At 44.7% G+C, this 17,875-nt stretch overlaps 10 non-coding genes across 10 annotated transcripts; all 10 read right to left on the reverse strand.

Annotated features, from left to right (window-relative positions):
• Positions 1 to 919: 919 nt before the first annotated feature.
• LOC141151442 (U2 spliceosomal RNA) lies at positions 920 to 1,110 on the reverse strand. Its single transcript, XR_012247124.1, has one exon. It is a non-coding gene; the product is annotated as a U2 spliceosomal RNA (small nuclear RNA).
• Positions 1,111 to 2,222: 1,112 nt separating this feature from the next.
• Positions 2,223 to 2,413, reverse strand: LOC141151444 (U2 spliceosomal RNA). The gene has a single exon (XR_012247126.1). It is a non-coding gene; the product is annotated as a U2 spliceosomal RNA (small nuclear RNA).
• Positions 2,414 to 3,529: 1,116 nt separating this feature from the next.
• LOC141151445 (U2 spliceosomal RNA) lies at positions 3,530 to 3,720 on the reverse strand. Its single transcript, XR_012247127.1, has one exon. It is a non-coding gene; the product is annotated as a U2 spliceosomal RNA (small nuclear RNA).
• A 1,115-nt stretch (positions 3,721 to 4,835) lies between these two features.
• Positions 4,836 to 5,026, reverse strand: LOC141151446 (U2 spliceosomal RNA). Its single transcript, XR_012247128.1, has one exon. It is a non-coding gene; the product is annotated as a U2 spliceosomal RNA (small nuclear RNA).
• Positions 5,027 to 6,141: 1,115 nt separating this feature from the next.
• On the reverse strand, positions 6,142 to 6,332 carry LOC141151447 (U2 spliceosomal RNA). The gene has a single exon (XR_012247129.1). It is a non-coding gene; the product is annotated as a U2 spliceosomal RNA (small nuclear RNA).
• Positions 6,333 to 7,447: 1,115 nt separating this feature from the next.
• On the reverse strand, positions 7,448 to 7,638 carry LOC141151448 (U2 spliceosomal RNA). Its single transcript, XR_012247130.1, has one exon. It is a non-coding gene; the product is annotated as a U2 spliceosomal RNA (small nuclear RNA).
• Positions 7,639 to 8,754: 1,116 nt separating this feature from the next.
• LOC141273838 (U2 spliceosomal RNA) lies at positions 8,755 to 8,945 on the reverse strand. Its single transcript, XR_012322142.1, has one exon. It is a non-coding gene; the product is annotated as a U2 spliceosomal RNA (small nuclear RNA).
• A 1,115-nt stretch (positions 8,946 to 10,060) lies between these two features.
• On the reverse strand, positions 10,061 to 10,251 carry LOC141273839 (U2 spliceosomal RNA). Its single transcript, XR_012322143.1, has one exon. It is a non-coding gene; the product is annotated as a U2 spliceosomal RNA (small nuclear RNA).
• A 1,116-nt stretch (positions 10,252 to 11,367) lies between these two features.
• LOC141273840 (U2 spliceosomal RNA) lies at positions 11,368 to 11,558 on the reverse strand. The gene has a single exon (XR_012322144.1). It is a non-coding gene; the product is annotated as a U2 spliceosomal RNA (small nuclear RNA).
• A 1,116-nt stretch (positions 11,559 to 12,674) lies between these two features.
• LOC141150488 (U2 spliceosomal RNA) lies at positions 12,675 to 12,864 on the reverse strand. Its single transcript, XR_012246678.1, has one exon. It is a non-coding gene; the product is annotated as a U2 spliceosomal RNA (small nuclear RNA).
• Positions 12,865 to 17,875: the final 5,011 nt, after the last annotated feature.

A 17,875-nucleotide genomic window follows, 5' to 3' on the forward strand; every position in this document is an offset into this window, starting at 1 on the left:
TTCACCCCCTGCTGTTCCCACCCGCCTCAACACCGTTGGAAGGGAGGAGAACCAATTAAGGCGGGGGGGTGGGGTGGAACGAGCAGCTGTCTACCCTTAGCAGGAGGGCTCCTGATTACATACCTCTCCTGCTGCTGCTGCTGCTGGCTGTCCAGCAGCAGACTGAAGGTGGCTGCTGCTGTGCACAGGTATATAAAGGCTCAGAGCCTATTATGACACGCGCAGCCAGCGTTCCATTGCCACATTCCATCTACTGCAGGCAGGATACCTGGCTGGCTGAATGTCGCTGAGAAGCTCACAGAGACCGCCATAAGCAACAGTTTAACAGAATGCCACAGACTAATAAACCAAACTTTTTGGGTTGGGTTCTCTTTTATAGTCTGCAGGCATTAAATGAAAGAAGTCAGTGTTCCAGCAGAAGGAGACAACGTTTCAGAAAAGGCATTGTAGCAAACCAAAAAAGAAATTTTAAGCGCAGCAGAGTAACCAGCGCACATACCTGTTAGCTCAGGTGAGTTTAAAAGGCTGCTGTTGATAACAAGGGCATTTGCTAAATAGATGGTGTGTGTGCAACAATATACTGAAAGGTCAATTATATTGTGCAGCTTATCTCACCACCTGTAGTTATTTAGGTGAAAGCTCCAAAATGCTTGCCTAATATGTCTGTTTATCCAAAAGGAAGTAAAAAGGGAGAGCTAGAAAGATAGCATTGCATCACATTACATGGCAATGCAATGCACAGTTGCTGAAGTTGAACCAAAATGAGCTTGTAATCTGGCTTCTGCAACTTTGAACATGAAAAATCCAATGAGGAGAAGAAAAGCAAAGCCAAAGAGTCCATCCCAAAATCCGACAAACAAGCAAAATGAACAAAAAACATTGAATTCAATTCTTTCTGATTTTAGAAACTGCATTAAAGAAGGGGTGCACCGGTCCTGGAGATACTGCAATACCAGGTCAATGCGTGGAGTGGACAGAGCAAGCTCTTTTTCCATCTCCCTGTTCTAAAAATCCATTTAATATATGGTCCCCAGATAGGGGACGTATCAGATATTAAACTGATAAGAACAGATACTACACTTGATCTTAGCCAAAAGGCCGAGAAGCGATAACCAGAATTGGTTTCAAACTACGGAGCCACCCAAGGATCCTGAAAAGTCCATTTGTGGAGATGAGCTCCTGGACTCCCGTTAAGAAGACATGTTGTCAACCTCTAGATCCCTTACATGCCTGCACTTTTCGGCTTGCTGCTGCTGCAATCCACGCGTTTTAGATCTGCATAACTCCACCTCTTTAAACACAGCACCTTCACCCCCTGCTGTTCCCACCCGCCTCAACACCGTTGGAAGGGAGGAGAACCAATTAAGGCGGGGGGTGGGGTGGAACGAGCAGCTGTCTACCCTTAGCAGGAGGGCTCCTGATTACATACCTCTCCTGCTGCTGCTGCTGGCTGTCCAGCAGCAGACTGAAGGTGGCTGCTGCTGTGCACAGGTATATAAAGGCTCAGAGCCTATTATGACACGCGCAGCCAGCGTTCCATTGCCACATTCCATCTACTGCAGGCAGGATACCTGGCTGGCTGAATGTCGCTGAGAAGCTCACAGAGACCGCCATAAGCAACAGTTTAACAGAATGCCACAGACTAATCAACCAAACTTTTTGGGTTGGGTTCTCTTTTATAGTCTGCAGGCATTAAATGAAAGAAGTCAGTGTTCCAGCAGAAGGAGACAACGTTTCAGAAAAGGCATTGTAGCAAACCAAAAAAGAAATTTTAAGCGCAGCAGAGTAACCAGCGCACATACCTGTTAGCTCAGGTGAGTTTAAAAGGCTGCTGTTGATAACAAGGGCATTTGCTAAATAGATGGTGTGTGTGCAACAATATACTGAAAGGTCAATTATATTGTGCAGCTTATCTCACCACCTGTAGTTATTTAGGTGAAAGCTCCAAAATGCTTGCCTAATATGTCTGTTTATCCAAAAGGAAGTAAAAAGGGAGAGCTAGAAAGATAGCATTGCATCACATTACATGGCAATGCAATGCACAGTTGCTGAAGTTGAACCAAAATGAGCTTGTAATCTGGCTTCTGCAACTTTGAACATGAAAAATCCAATGAGGAGAAGAAAAGCAAAGCCAAAGAGTCCATCCCAAAATCCGACAAACAAGCAAAATGAACAAAAAACATTGAATTCAATTCTTTCTGATTTTAGAAACTGCATTAAAGAAGGGGTGCACCGGTCCTGGAGATACTGCAATACCAGGTCAATGCGTGGAGTGGACAGAGCAAGCTCTTTTTCCATCTCCCTGTTCTAAAAATCCATTTAATATATGGTCCCCAGATAGGGGACGTATCAGATATTAAACTGATAAGAACAGATACTACACTTGATCTTAGCCAAAAGGCCGAGAAGCGATAACCAGAATTGGTTTCAAACTACGGAGCCACCCAAGGATCCTGAAAAGTCCATTTGTGGAGATGAGCTCCTGGACTCCCGTTAAAAAGACATGTTGTCAACCTCTAGATCCCTTACATGCCTGCACTTTTCGGCTTGCTGCTGCTGCAATCCACGCGTTTTAGATCTGCATAACTCCACCTCTTTAAACACAGCACCTTCACCCCCTGCTGTTCCCACCCGCCTCAACACCGTTGGAAGGGAGGAGAACCAATTAAGGCGGGGGGGTGGGGTGGAACGAGCAGCTGTCTACCCTTAGCAGGAGGGCTCCTGATTACATACCTCTCCTGCTGCTGCTGCTGCTGGCTGTCCAGCAGCAGACTGAAGGTGGCTGCTGCTGTGCACAGGTATATAAAGGCTCAGAGCCTATTATGACACGCGCAGCCAGCGTTCCATTGCCACATTCCATCTACTGCAGGCAGGATACCTGGCTGGCTGAATGTCGCTGAGAAGCTCACAGAGACCGCCATAAGCAACAGTTTAACAGAATGCCACAGACTAATAAACCAAACTTTTTGGGTTGGGTTCTCTTTTATAGTCTGCAGGCATTAAATGAAAGAAGTCAGTGTTCCAGCAGAAGGAGACAACGTTTCAGAAAAGGCATTGTAGCAAACCAAAAAAGAAATTTTAAGCGCAGCAGAGTAACCAGCGCACATACCTGTTAGCTCAGGTGAGTTTAAAAGGCTGCTGTTGATAACAAGGGCATTTGCTAAATAGATGGTGTGTGTGCAACAATATACTGAAAGGTCAATTATATTGTGCAGCTTATCTCACCACCTGTAGTTATTTAGGTGAAAGCTCCAAAATGCTTGCCTAATATGTCTGTTTATCCAAAAGGAAGTAAAAAGGGAGAGCTAGAAAGATAGCATTGCATCACATTACATGGCAATGCAATGCACAGTTGCTGAAGTTGAACCAAAATGAGCTTGTAATCTGGCTTCTGCAACTTTGAACATGAAAAATCCAATGAGGAGAAGAAAAGCAAAGCCAAAGAGTCCATCCCAAAATCCGACAAACAAGCAAAATGAACAAAAAACATTGAATTCAATTCTTTCTGATTTTAGAAACTGCATTAAAGAAGGGGTGCACCGGTCCTGGAGATACTGCAATACCAGGTCAATGCGTGGAGTGGACAGAGCAAGCTCTTTTTCCATCTCCCTGTTCTAAAAATCCATTTAATATATGGTCCCCAGATAGGGGACGTATCAGATATTAAACTGATAAGAACAGATACTACACTTGATCTTAGCCAAAAGGCCGAGAAGCGATAACCAGAATTGGTTTCAAACTACGGAGCCACCCAAGGATCCTGAAAAGTCCATTTGTGGAGATGAGCTCCTGGACTCCCGTTAAGAAGACATGTTGTCAACCTCTAGATCCCTTACATGCCTGCACTTTTCGGCTTGCTGCTGCTGCAATCCACGCGTTTTAGATCTGCATAACTCCACCTCTTTAAACACAGCACCTTCACCCCCTGCTGTTCCCACCCGCCTCAACACCGTTGGAAGGGAGGAGAACCAATTAAGGCGGGGGGTGGGGTGGAACGAGCAGCTGTCTACCCTTAGCAGGAGGGCTCCTGATTACATACCTCTCCTGCTGCTGCTGCTGCTGGCTGTCCAGCAGCAGACTGAAGGTGGCTGCTGCTGTGCACAGGTATATAAAGGCTCAGAGCCTATTATGACACGCCCAGCCAGCGTTCCATTGCCACATTCCATCTACTGCAGGCAGGATACCTGGCTGGCTGAATGTCGCTGAGAAGCTCACAGAGACCGCCATAAGCAACAGTTTAACAGAATGCCACAGACTAATCAACCAAACTTTTTGGGTTGGGTTCTCTTTTATAGTCTGCAGGCATTAAATGAAAGAAGTCAGTGTTCCAGCAGAAGGAGACAACGTTTCAGAAAAGGCATTGTAGCAAACCAAAAAAGAAATTTTAAGCGCAGCAGAGTAACCAGCGCACATACCTGTTAGCTCAGGTGAGTTTAAAAGGCTGCTGTTGATAACAAGGGCATTTGCTAAATAGATGGTGTGTGTGCAACAATATACTGAAAGGTCAATTATATTGTGCAGCTTATCTCACCACCTGTAGTTATTTAGGTGAAAGCTCCAAAATGCTTGCCTAATATGTCTGTTTATCCAAAAGGAAGTAAAAAGGGAGAGCTAGAAAGATAGCATTGCATCACATTACATGGCAATGCAATGCACAGTTGCTGAAGTTGAACCAAAATGAGCTTGTAATCTGGCTTCTGCAACTTTGAACATGAAAAATCCAATGAGGAGAAGAAAAGCAAAGCCAAAGAGTCCATCCCAAAATCCGACAAACAAGCAAAATGAACAAAAAACATTGAATTCAATTCTTTCTGATTTTAGAAACTGCATTAAAGAAGGGGTGCACCGGTCCTGGAGATACTGCAATACCAGGTCAATGCGTGGAGTGGACAGAGCAAGCTCTTTTTCCATCTCCCTGTTCTAAAAATCCATTTAATATATGGTCCCCAGATAGGGGACGTATCAGATATTAAACTGATAAGAACAGATACTACACTTGATCTTAGCCAAAAGGCCGAGAAGCGATAACCAGAATTGGTTTCAAACTACGGAGCCACCCAAGGATCCTGAAAAGTCCATTTGTGGAGATGAGCTCCTGGACTCCCGTTAAGAAGACATGTTGTCAACCTCTAGATCCCTTACATGCCTGCACTTTTCGGCTTGCTGCTGCTGCAATCCACGCGTTTTAGATCTGCATAACTCCACCTCTTTAAACACAGCACCTTCACCCCCTGCTGTTCCCACCCGCCTCAACACCGTTGGAAGGGAGGAGAACCAATTAAGGCGGGGGGTGGGGTGGAACGAGCAGCTGTCTACCCTTAGCAGGAGGGCTCCTGATTACATACCTCTCCTGCTGCTGCTGCTGCTGGCTGTCCAGCAGCAGACTGAAGGTGGCTGCTGCTGTGCACAGGTATATAAAGGCTCAGAGCCTATTATGACACGCGCAGCCAGCGTTCCATTGCCACATTCCATCTACTGCAGGCAGGATACCTGGCTGGCTGAATGTCGCTGAGAAGCTCACAGAGACCGCCATAAGCAACAGTTTAACAGAATGCCACAGACTAATCAACCAAACTTTTTGGGTTGGGTTCTCTTTTATAGTCTGCAGGCATTAAATGAAAGAAGTCAGTGTTCCAGCAGAAGGAGACAACGTTTCAGAAAAGGCATTGTAGCAAACCAAAAAAGAAATTTTAAGCGCAGCAGAGTAACCAGCGCACATACCTGTTAGCTCAGGTGAGTTTAAAAGGCTGCTGTTGATAACAAGGGCATTTGCTAAATAGATGGTGTGTGTGCAACAATATACTGAAAGGTCAATTATATTGTGCAGCTTATCTCACCACCTGTAGTTATTTAGGTGAAAGCTCCAAAATGCTTGCCTAATATGTCTGTTTATCCAAAAGGAAGTAAAAAGGGAGAGCTAGAAAGATAGCATTGCATCACATTACATGGCAATGCAATGCACAGTTGCTGAAGTTGAACCAAAATGAGCTTGTAATCTGGCTTCTGCAACTTTGAACATGAAAAATCCAATGAGGAGAAGAAAAGCAAAGCCAAAGAGTCCATCCCAAAATCCGACAAACAAGCAAAATGAACAAAAAACATTGAATTCAATTCTTTCTGATTTTAGAAACTGCATTAAAGAAGGGGTGCACCGGTCCTGGAGATACTGCAATACCAGGTCAATGCGTGGAGTGGACAGAGCAAGCTCTTTTTCCATCTCCCTGTTCTAAAAATCCATTTAATATATGGTCCCCAGATAGGGGACGTATCAGATATTAAACTGATAAGAACAGATACTACACTTGATCTTAGCCAAAAGGCCGAGAAGCGATAACCAGAATTGGTTTCAAACTACGGAGCCACCCAAGGATCCTGAAAAGTCCATTTGTGGAGATGAGCTCCTGGACTCCCGTTAAGAAGACATGTTGTCAACCTCTAGATCCCTTACATGCCTGCACTTTTCGGCTTGCTGCTGCTGCAATCCACGCGTTTTAGATCTGCATAACTCCACCTCTTTAAACACAGCACCTTCACCCCCTGCTGTTCCCACCCGCCTCAACACCGTTGGAAGGGAGGAGAACCAATTAAGGCGGGGGGTGGGGTGGAACGAGCAGCTGTCTACCCTTAGCAGGAGGGCTCCTGATTACATACCTCTCCTGCTGCTGCTGCTGCTGGCTGTCCAGCAGCAGACTGAAGGTGGCTGCTGCTGTGCACAGGTATATAAAGGCTCAGAGCCTATTATGACACGCGCAGCCAGCGTTCCATTGCCACATTCCATCTACTGCAGGCAGGATACCTGGCTGGCTGAATGTCGCTGAGAAGCTCACAGAGACCGCCATAAGCAACAGTTTAACAGAATGCCACAGACTAATCAACCAAACTTTTTGGGTTGGGTTCTCTTTTATAGTCTGCAGGCATTAAATGAAAGAAGTCAGTGTTCCAGCAGAAGGAGACAACGTTTCAGAAAAGGCATTGTAGCAAACCAAAAAAGAAATTTTAAGCGCAGCAGAGTAACCAGCGCACATACCTGTTAGCTCAGGTGAGTTTAAAAGGCTGCTGTTGATAACAAGGGCATTTGCTAAATAGATGGTGTGTGTGCAACAATATACTGAAAGGTCAATTATATTGTGCAGCTTATCTCACCACCTGTAGTTATTTAGGTGAAAGCTCCAAAATGCTTGCCTAATATGTCTGTTTATCCAAAAGGAAGTAAAAAGGGAGAGCTAGAAAGATAGCATTGCATCACATTACATGGCAATGCAATGCACAGTTGCTGAAGTTGAACCAAAATGAGCTTGTAATCTGGCTTCTGCAACTTTGAACATGAAAAATCCAATGAGGAGAAGAAAAGCAAAGCCAAAGAGTCCATCCCAAAATCCGACAAACAAGCAAAATGAACAAAAAACATTGAATTCAATTCTTTCTGATTTTAGAAACTGCATTAAAGAAGGGGTGCACCGGTCCTGGAGATACTGCAATACCAGGTCAATGCGTGGAGTGGACAGAGCAAGCTCTTTTTCCATCTCCCTGTTCTAAAAATCCATTTAATATATGGTCCCCAGATAGGGGACGTATCAGATATTAAACTGATAAGAACAGATACTACACTTGATCTTAGCCAAAAGGCCGAGAAGCGATAACCAGAATTGGTTTCAAACTACGGAGCCACCCAAGGATCCTGAAAAGTCCATTTGTGGAGATGAGCTCCTGGACTCCCGTTAAGAAGACATGTTGTCAACCTCTAGATCCCTTACATGCCTGCACTTTTCGGCTTGCTGCTGCTGCAATCCACGCGTTTTAGATCTGCATAACTCCACCTCTTTAAACACAGCACCTTCACCCCCTGCTGTTCCCACCCGCCTCAACACCGTTGGAAGGGAGGAGAACCAATTAAGGCGGGGGGGTGGGGTGGAACGAGCAGCTGTCTACCCTTAGCAGGAGGGCTCCTGATTACATACCTCTCCTGCTGCTGCTGCTGCTGGCTGTCCAGCAGCAGACTGAAGGTGGCTGCTGCTGTGCACAGGTATATAAAGGCTCAGAGCCTATTATGACACGCGCAGCCAGCGTTCCATTGCCACATTCCATCTACTGCAGGCAGGATACCTGGCTGGCTGAATGTCGCTGAGAAGCTCACAGAGACCGCCATAAGCAACAGTTTAACAGAATGCCACAGACTAATCAACCAAACTTTTTGGGTTGGGTTCTCTTTTATAGTCTGCAGGCATTAAATGAAAGAAGTCAGTGTTCCAGCAGAAGGAGACAACGTTTCAGAAAAGGCATTGTAGCAAACCAAAAAAGAAATTTTAAGCGCAGCAGAGTAACCAGCGCACATACCTGTTAGCTCAGGTGAGTTTAAAAGGCTGCTGTTGATAACAAGGGCATTTGCTAAATAGATGGTGTGTGTGCAACAATATACTGAAAGGTCAATTATATTGTGCAGCTTATCTCACCACCTGTAGTTATTTAGGTGAAAGCTCCAAAATGCTTGCCTAATATGTCTGTTTATCCAAAAGGAAGTAAAAAGGGAGAGCTAGAAAGATAGCATTGCATCACATTACATGGCAATGCAATGCACAGTTGCTGAAGTTGAACCAAAATGAGCTTGTAATCTGGCTTCTGCAACTTTGAACATGAAAAATCCAATGAGGAGAAGAAAAGCAAAGCCAAAGAGTCCATCCCAAAATCCGACAAACAAGCAAAATGAACAAAAAACATTGAATTCAATTCTTTCTGATTTTAGAAACTGCATTAAAGAAGGGGTGCACCGGTCCTGGAGATACTGCAATACCAGGTCAATGCGTGGAGTGGACAGAGCAAGCTCTTTTTCCATCTCCCTGTTCTAAAAATCCATTTAATATATGGTCCCCAGATAGGGGACGTATCAGATATTAAACTGATAAGAACAGATACTACACTTGATCTTAGCCAAAAGGCCGAGAAGCGATAACCAGAATTGGTTTCAAACTACGGAGCCACCCAAGGATCCTGAAAAGTCCATTTGTGGAGATGAGCTCCTGGACTCCCGTTAAGAAGACATGTTGTCAACCTCTAGATCCCTTACATGCCTGCACTTTTCGGCTTGCTGCTGCTGCAATCCACGCGTTTTAGATCTGCATAACTCCACCTCTTTAAACACAGCACCTTCACCCCCTGCTGTTCCCACCCGCCTCAACACCGTTGGAAGGGAGGAGAACCAATTAAGGCGGGGGGTGGGGTGGAACGAGCAGCTGTCTACCCTTAGCAGGAGGGCTCCTGATTACATACCTCTCCTGCTGCTGCTGCTGCTGGCTGTCCAGCAGCAGACTGAAGTTGGCTGCTGCTGTGCACAGGTATATAAAGGCTCAGAGCCTATTATGACACGCGCAGCCAGCGTTCCATTGCCACATTCCATCTACTGCAGGCAGGATACCTGGCTGGCTGAATGTCGCTGAGAAGCTCACAGAGACCGCCATAAGCAACAGTTTAACAGAATGCCACAGACTAATCAACCAAACTTTTTGGGTTGGGTTCTCTTTTATAGTCTGCAGGCATTAAATGAAAGAAGTCAGTGTTCCAGCAGAAGGAGACAACGTTTCAGAAAAGGCATTGTAGCAAACCAAAAAAGAAATTTTAAGCGCAGCAGAGTAACCAGCGCACATACCTGTTAGCTCAGGTGAGTTTAAAAGGCTGCTGTTGATAACAAGGGCATTTGCTAAATAGATGGTGTGTGTGCAACAATATACTGAAAGGTCAATTATATTGTGCAGCTTATCTCACCACCTGTAGTTATTTAGGTGAAAGCTCCAAAATGCTTGCCTAATATGTCTGTTTATCCAAAAGGAAGTAAAAAGGGAGAGCTAGAAAGATAGCATTGCATCACATTACATGGCAATGCAATGCACAGTTGCTGAAGTTGAACCAAAATGAGCTTGTAATCTGGCTTCTGCAACTTTGAACATGAAAAATCCAATGAGGAGAAGAAAAGCAAAGCCAAAGAGTCCATCCCAAAATCCGACAAACAAGCAAAATGAACAAAAAACATTGAATTCAATTCTTTCTGATTTTAGAAACTGCATTAAAGAAGGGGTGCACCGGTCCTGGAGATACTGCAATACCAGGTCAATGCGTGGAGTGGACAGAGCAAGCTCTTTTTCCATCTCCCTGTTCTAAAAATCCATTTAATATATGGTCCCCAGATAGGGGACGTATCAGATATTAAACTGATAAGAACAGATACTACACTTGATCTTAGCCAAAAGGCCGAGAAGCGATAACCAGAATTGGTTTCAAACTACGGAGCCACCCAAGGATCCTGAAAAGTCCATTTGTGGAGATGAGCTCCTGGACTCCCGTTAAGAAGACATGTTGTCAACCTCTAGATCCCTTACATGCCTGCACTTTTCGGCTTGCTGCTGCTGCAATCCACGCGTTTTAGATCTGCATAACTCCACCTCTTTAAACACAGCACCTTCACCCCCTGCTGTTCCCACCCGCCTCAACACCGTTGGAAGGGAGGAGAACCAATTAAGGCGGGGGGGTGGGGTGGAACGAGCAGCTGTCTACCCTTAGCAGGAGGGCTCCTGATTACATACCTCTCCTGCTGCTGCTGCTGCTGGCTGTCCAGCAGCAGACTGAAGGTGGCTGCTGCTGTGCACAGGTATATAAAGGCTCAGAGCCTATTATGACACGCGCAGCCAGCGTTCCATTGCCACATTCCATCTACTGCAGGCAGGATACCTGGCTGGCTGAATGTCGCTGAGAAGCTCACAGAGACCGCCATAAGCAACAGTTTAACAGAATGCCACAGACTAATCAACCAAACTTTTTGGGTTGGGTTCTCTTTTATAGTCTGCAGGCATTAAATGAAAGAAGTCAGTGTTCCAGCAGAAGGAGACAATGTTTCAGAAAAGGCATTGTAGCAAACCAAAAAAGAAATTTTAAGCGCAGCAGAGTAACCAGCGCACATACCTGTTAGCTCAGGTGAGTTTAAAAGGCTGCTGTTGATAACAAGGGCATTTGCTAAATAGATGGTGTGTGTGCAACAATATACTGAAAGGTCAATTATATTGTGCAGCTTATCTCACCACCTGTAGTTATTTAGGTGAAAGCTCCAAAATGCTTGCCTAATATGTCTGTTTATCCAAAAGGAAGTAAAAAGGGAGAGCTAGAAAGATAGCATTGCATCACATTACATGGCAATGCAATGCACAGTTGCTGAAGTTGAACCAAAATGAGCTTGTAATCTGGCTTCTGCAACTTTGAACATGAAAAATCCAATGAGGAGAAGAAAAGCAAAGCCAAAGAGTCCATCCCAAAATCCGACAAACAAGCAAAATGAACAAAAAACATTGAATTCAATTCTTTCTGATTTTAGAAACTGCATTAAAGAAGGGGTGCACCGGTCCTGGAGATACTGCAATACCAGGTCAATGCGTGGAGTGGACAGAGCAAGCTCTTTTTCCATCTCCCTGTTCTAAAAATCCATTTAATATATGGTCCCCAGATAGGGGACGTATCAGATATTAAACTGATAAGAACAGATACTACACTTGATCTTAGCCAAAAGGCCGAGAAGCGATAACCAGAATTGGTTTCAAACTACGGAGCCACCCAAGGATCCTGAAAAGTCCATTTGTGGAGATGAGCTCCTGGACTCCCGTTAAGAAGACATGTTGTCAACCTCTAGATCCCTTACATGCCTGCACTTTTCGGCTTGCTGCTGCTGCAATCCACGCGATTTAGATCTGCATAACTCCACCTCTTTAAACACAGCACCTTCACCCCCTGCTGTTCCCACCCGCCTCAACACCGTTGGAAGGGAGGAGAACCAATTAAGGCGGGGGGGTGGGGTGGAACGAGCAGCTGTCTACCCTTAGCAGGAGGGCTCCTGATTACATACCTCTCCTGCTGCTGCTGCTGCTGGCTGTCCAGCAGCAGACTGAAGGTGGCTGCTGCTGTGCACAGGTATATAAAGGCTCAGAGCCTATTATGACACGCGCAGCCAGCGTTCCATTGCCACATTCCATCTACTGCAGGCAGGATACCTGGCTGGCTGAATGTCGCTGAGAAGCTCACAGAGACCGCCATAAGCAACAGTTTAACAGAATGCCACAGACTAATCAACCAAACTTTTTGGGTTGGGTTCTCTTTTATAGTCTGCAGGCATTAAATGAAAGAAGTCAGTGTTCCAGCAGAAGGAGACAACGTTTCAGAAAAGGCATTGTAGCAAACCAAAAAAGAAATTTTAAGCGCAGCAGAGTAACCAGCGCACATACCTGTTAGCTCAGGTGAGTTTAAAAGGCTGCTGTTGATAACAAGGGCATTTGCTAAATAGATGGTGTGTGTGCAACAATATACTGAAAGGTCAATTATATTGTGCAGCTTATCTCACCACCTGTAGTTATTTAGGTGAAAGCTCCAAAATGCTTGCCTAATATGTCTGTTTATCCAAAAGGAAGTAAAAAGGGAGAGCTAGAAAGATAGCATTGCATCACATTACATGGCAATGCAATGCACAGTTGCTGAAGTTGAACCAAAATGAGCTTGTAATCTGGCTTCTGCAACTTTGAACATGAAAAATCCAATGAGGAGAAGAAAAGCAAAGCCAAAGAGTCCATCCCAAAATCCGACAAACAAGCAAAATGAACAAAAAACATTGAATTCAATTCTTTCTGATTTTAGAAACTGCATTAAAGAAGGGGTGCACCGGTCCTGGAGATACTGCAATACCAGGTCAATGCGTGGAGTGGACAGAGCAAGCTCTTTTTCCATCTCCCTGTTCTAAAAATCCATTTAATATATGGTCCCCAGATAGGGGACGTATCAGATATTAAACTGATAAGAACAGATCAGGTTTCAACATAATTTATTAAGTGCGTAAAAGATGGTTTACAATCAAAAACAACAACACAAACAGTACATTATTAAAACACAGAATTCCACCCATAAAAACCCCATATACGATTAGCATCCCTCCTCCCAATACATTTGACATCCCTCAAGTAATAAATATACATCTGGCTAAAAGCAATTTTAAGACAATCCTTCACAGAAATAGCATCACGTTTAAAAAGTAAAATATTGCGTGCCTTCCAAAGGGCGTCTTTAAAACAGTTAATCATACACCAACATATACAATACTGTTGAGGGGTCGGACATTTAAAAAGGCCATATAAAACATATTCATGGTTAAAATCTCTTAAACCGCAAGTCCATTTTAAAAGAATCCCAACTTTGTGCCAAAGTTCCTGTGCAAATGGGCAATTCCACATAAGGTGCAAGGTGGTTTCGTCATTAACACATGAGTCTCTGGGGCATTTGGCTCTGGCCACCAGGCCTCTCCTGTGTTGAAATTCTCTGGTGGGGAGGCACTGGTGGACCACCATCCATGCGATATCCTTATGTCCATTTGCTAAGAATTTCCCGAAGACATTCTTCCAAACTTGCTTCGATCTCTCTTCTGAGAAATTTACTATGGGGGTCACATCTTCATTCCTCCTCAGAAAAGATAAAAGCTTCTTGCGGTCTTTAAAAATGTCCATATTAAAATCACCAAGGCTATAAAATCGAACAGTCTTTTCTAAGATTGCTTGGTGTTTGGGGGGGCATAGTAAAACAGGGGAATTCAACGACAACTTAAACCATCTTTTAAAAATCATCCCACAAGTATATTTTAAAAAATAACTTAGCGCACTATTACCATTAAAATGTTTGAAACAAAAGCAGAAATAATTTAAATACAAATAAATATGTAAATCGGGGACATCCCTTCCGCCGTTCATTTTATTCTTCCTCATTATTTCTCGCCTTAATTTTTCCATTTTGGAGTTCCATAAAACATAAAGATCATCCTAGTCATTTTTTTAATTAAAACATCAGAGGGGGGGTACACCATAGCTATATACAGTATGAGGGGTAACAACACTGATTTTATAATTAAAATTTTCCCCTCCATTGTTAGGGACCTCAAACCCCAAAATGATATTTTCTTTGACATTTTTTCTATGACATTCTCCCAGCTTTGAGTTCCCACATTCTCCTCGTTAAAAACAACTCCAAGAATTTTTACATTGTCTCGTTTTATAGTGAGCTGCGGGAGTTGGGCGGTGTCCCAGGATCCCAAAGTCAGACATTCAGATTTATTTAAATTAAGTTTAAACCCGGATGCCTGGGAAAAAAATTCAATGCGCAACACCGCCCTCCGGAGGGAAGCAGGGTCCACGCACACAACTGTCACGTCATCCATGTAGCCAAAGACTCTCACATCACTGCCACCTCCGCCTGGAACAGGAACCCCTCTAATCACTTTGTCTTTCCTTATTGCGCTCAGCAGGGGCTCCATGGCGCAGATGAACAGGATGGGCGACAAGGGGCATCCCTGCTTCACTCCGGACTCAAGGGGAACTCCATCTGTTAAAAAGCCATTAAGAGAAATTTGACTAAAACAATTTTTATATAAAATCTTAATACAATTTAAAAGCATATTAGGGATACCCATTCTTTTTAAAACTCTAAAAAGAAATCTATGAGAGACTCTATCGAAAGCTTTTTCAAAATCTAGGGCTAAAAGAGCTACATTTTGACCCCGGTCTCTGGAATACCAAATTACATCCCTTAATACGTTTAAAACCTCTGAAATACTTCTGCCTGGTACACTACAAACCTGCTCAGGCTGGATTAGTTTGGCAATGACACTCCTGAGCCGGTCTGCAACCACCTTAGCAAGTACCTTGTAATCAACATTTAGGAGAGTTATGGGTCTCCAATTCGCTAGAGTACTGCGGTCACCTTTTTTATATATCAAAGACACCACTCCTCTCCTCCACGAAAATGGCAACTGTTCACAAATAAAAACTTCTTTAAAAAGCATAAAAAGGTCCTCTTTTAAAATGTCCCAAAAAGTAAGGTAAAATTCTACAGGTAGTCCGTCACACCCAGGTGCTTTACCCTTAGAGAAACTTTTAAAAACATAAAATAATTCCTCTAAAACAATATCGCGTTCTAAAAACTCCTGGTCTGTAAAATTTAACTTAAAATCGAGATCATTAAGAGCATCAGATAAAAAGGACTCATCTATACACTTTTTACTAAAAAGATGCTTATAAAAGTTAAAAGTAGCATTCAACATTCCCTGCATAGATGTTTCACCCTCTAGATTTGTGATCACTTCTCTTTTATCCATGACTTTTTTGAAGAAGAAGCGAGAGCACTTCTCCCCCTCCTCCAAGTGCTGCACTCTAGAGTTAAAAATAATCTCTTTCCCCTTTGTGTCTATGCAGTTCTGAATTTCAGTTTTTAGGCTAGCAATATCATCTCCCACCTCCACCCCTAGCTCTTTGAATTTAAAAAGTGTTTGCAGTTTGGTGTTAAGATCACTAAAACATCTTTTTTTCTCTCTAGCTTTACGTCTCCCTGCTTTTATAAAAAACATTCTGACTTTTTTTTTAAAATTTTCCCACCAGGTTACCATAGGGGCATCAGAAGGTTTTTGTCGCCGCCAGGCTTGATAGGCTTTACCAAAGTCTTGTCGAATCAGAGGGTCCTCCAGCAGGTAAGTACTTAGACGCCAGAGGCCCCTGTTGACCCTCTGTTCATCCCGGTATTCTAGATGCACCTCCAAGCCCTTATGGTCAGAAAATATATTTGATGTTAAAACACATTTTACAGGGTTAAAATCATCTGATAGGAAAATAAAATCGATCCTGGAGGACACCCCTCTTCCGGACCACGTATAACCAGGGTCCGTCGGCAGGAGTGACCTCCACGCATCGCATAATTTAAAATCAGTTATAAAATCTTTCAATAGATGACATGACTTATCCAATTTGCGTAAAGGGTCACCCCCTGCTCGTTGTTCACTAGCACAAAGACAATTAAAATCACCCCCTACGACCAGGGGAGATGACCCAGTACAGTACAATGGCAATATCCCAAATAAATTAATTCTCTCTTGCTTATCAGGGGGAGCATAAATATTCATTACACGTAGGGTAAAACCATTAAATTTAAAATGCACTAAAACCACTCTGCCTGGTACTATTTCTGTGACAGCATTTATAGTAATATTTCTCCCACGACAGAGGAAGCCCACCCCCGCTGACTTGTTGTCATTGGAGCCAGACCAGATGGAGGGCCCCAGTCTCCAATCTGTCTTGATATCATTATAATTTAGTGCATGTTGTATCCCGCATTCCTGTAATAAACATATGTCAAAGTCAGTGGTTTCTAAATACTTGAATAGAGCAGCCCTACGAACTGGGCTCTTTAATGACCTCACATTCAGTGAGACAAGTCTTATTGTGGGCATTCATAGGTCAGGGTGGTGGATCTTCCATGAGGACACCTGACTCAAAGCCCTGTATATCAAATTGCTCCAGGACATCCGGGCTAGAAGACCCAAACGACTCGATATTCTGTGAGCCGGCGGTTGCCCCCTCGTAGGTCACAGGTTCCCAGCCACATTCCAGGAGACGCTGGGGATTCGACATTCCGTCTCTTTTTCGGGGCAGACTCCACTAGGTCACTGGTGCAGTCCTCCTCTTCCTCCACCTCCTCCAGGGGGGGAGACTGGTCCATCAGGACAAGATCAGCAACACAGATTTCCTGATGTTCGCCACCTAGAAGCAAAGCCCCCTCATCTGGCTGGCTAATCGCCCTGGAAGATCCTGAGGCCATCGCTGCGTGGTCCCCTGTAGCCAACCGCACAGGGGCACCACCCTCCAGCCCAACAGGATCGGTATCGGGAACCATCGATACGGAGGATACCCTCCCAGAAGGAGGACCCCCCCGCTCCGGTCCATGCGAGGTCCGCCCATCGTTAAGGGACTTCGATGCAGGTGCCGCCCCAGAGGGGCCTCCGGCTCCCTGCTCCATCCCAGCCTTCTCGCCCTTCGAACCGCCCTCCGACGCCGGCCTGCCAGTGAAGACCGGTGGGCGCATCGGCTCAGCTTCAGAAGATGCAGCTTCTGCGTAGGTCCTGGTCCTGGTCCTGTTGGGGCATCCTCGGAACATGTGCCCCGCCTCACCGCAGAGATTACATTTCCTCCCAGCGGGACAGTCCTTCATTAAATGTCCGTAACAGCTGCAATTATTGCAGCGGTCTACTTTCCTGCCCGTGCAGGACGTTTGGGTATGACCCATTTGTCCACAGTTCCTGCAACATACTGGCATTCCAGGATAAAATAAGTAGCCTCTGCTCTTACCGATTACGAAGGTTGAGGGAGGGTGTAGCATTCCTCCCACTCCACTAAGGTCCCTCTTTAGACGGGCCATATACCTTCTCTTGCCGCACCAGAAGCCTACCGCGTTCTTCACAGTACCCAGGTATCTCAGATCATCACAATAGCGGGTAAGGTAGGTCGAGATGTCTGCAGCTTCCACAAAGGGGTTCGGGAAATGCACCACGATGGGGATCTCGTCATAAGCATACAAGAGACAAAAGGTTAGTCCATCCAACTCATCTAAGTAGTTTTTCTCGTTTACCTTTTGTACGAGTTGCTGACAGCATCCCTGGCTCTTGAAGGTGATGGTGTATGTCCCCTTGTACTCGTTGTCCTGGAAGCAGAATATGTCTTCCCGCCGAAACTCCAGAACTCCAAGAAGAATCCTATGGCAGATGTAGTCCAAATTCTTCTCCATCCTCGATGCTGCTCCAACTTCAATCCTCACGGTGTTCCGCATCCGGGCATCACCCGATGAATATGTGAGCGTTGCCGGCATCCTTCACTCAGGAACGTACCGACTCTTCTCTCTGAAAGGCGCAAGCCTTCATGGGATCCCTTCCCGTTGCTCCCGGACTAATCCTTCCTCCCAATAGCAGCAGGGGGGTTAAGTCCCTCCGAAGAGGAACGATCCCCCCAGGCCGAGAGAAAGGGTACCAAGAGCACCTCACAGGCAA

The sequence above is a fragment of the Phyllobates terribilis genome, unplaced genomic scaffold (assembly GCF_046119375.1).
Source record: "Phyllobates terribilis strain yellow unplaced genomic scaffold, ASM4611937v1 Scaffold_5__5_contigs__length_657084704, whole genome shotgun sequence".
Lineage (NCBI taxonomy): Eukaryota > Metazoa > Chordata > Amphibia > Anura > Dendrobatidae > Phyllobates > Phyllobates terribilis.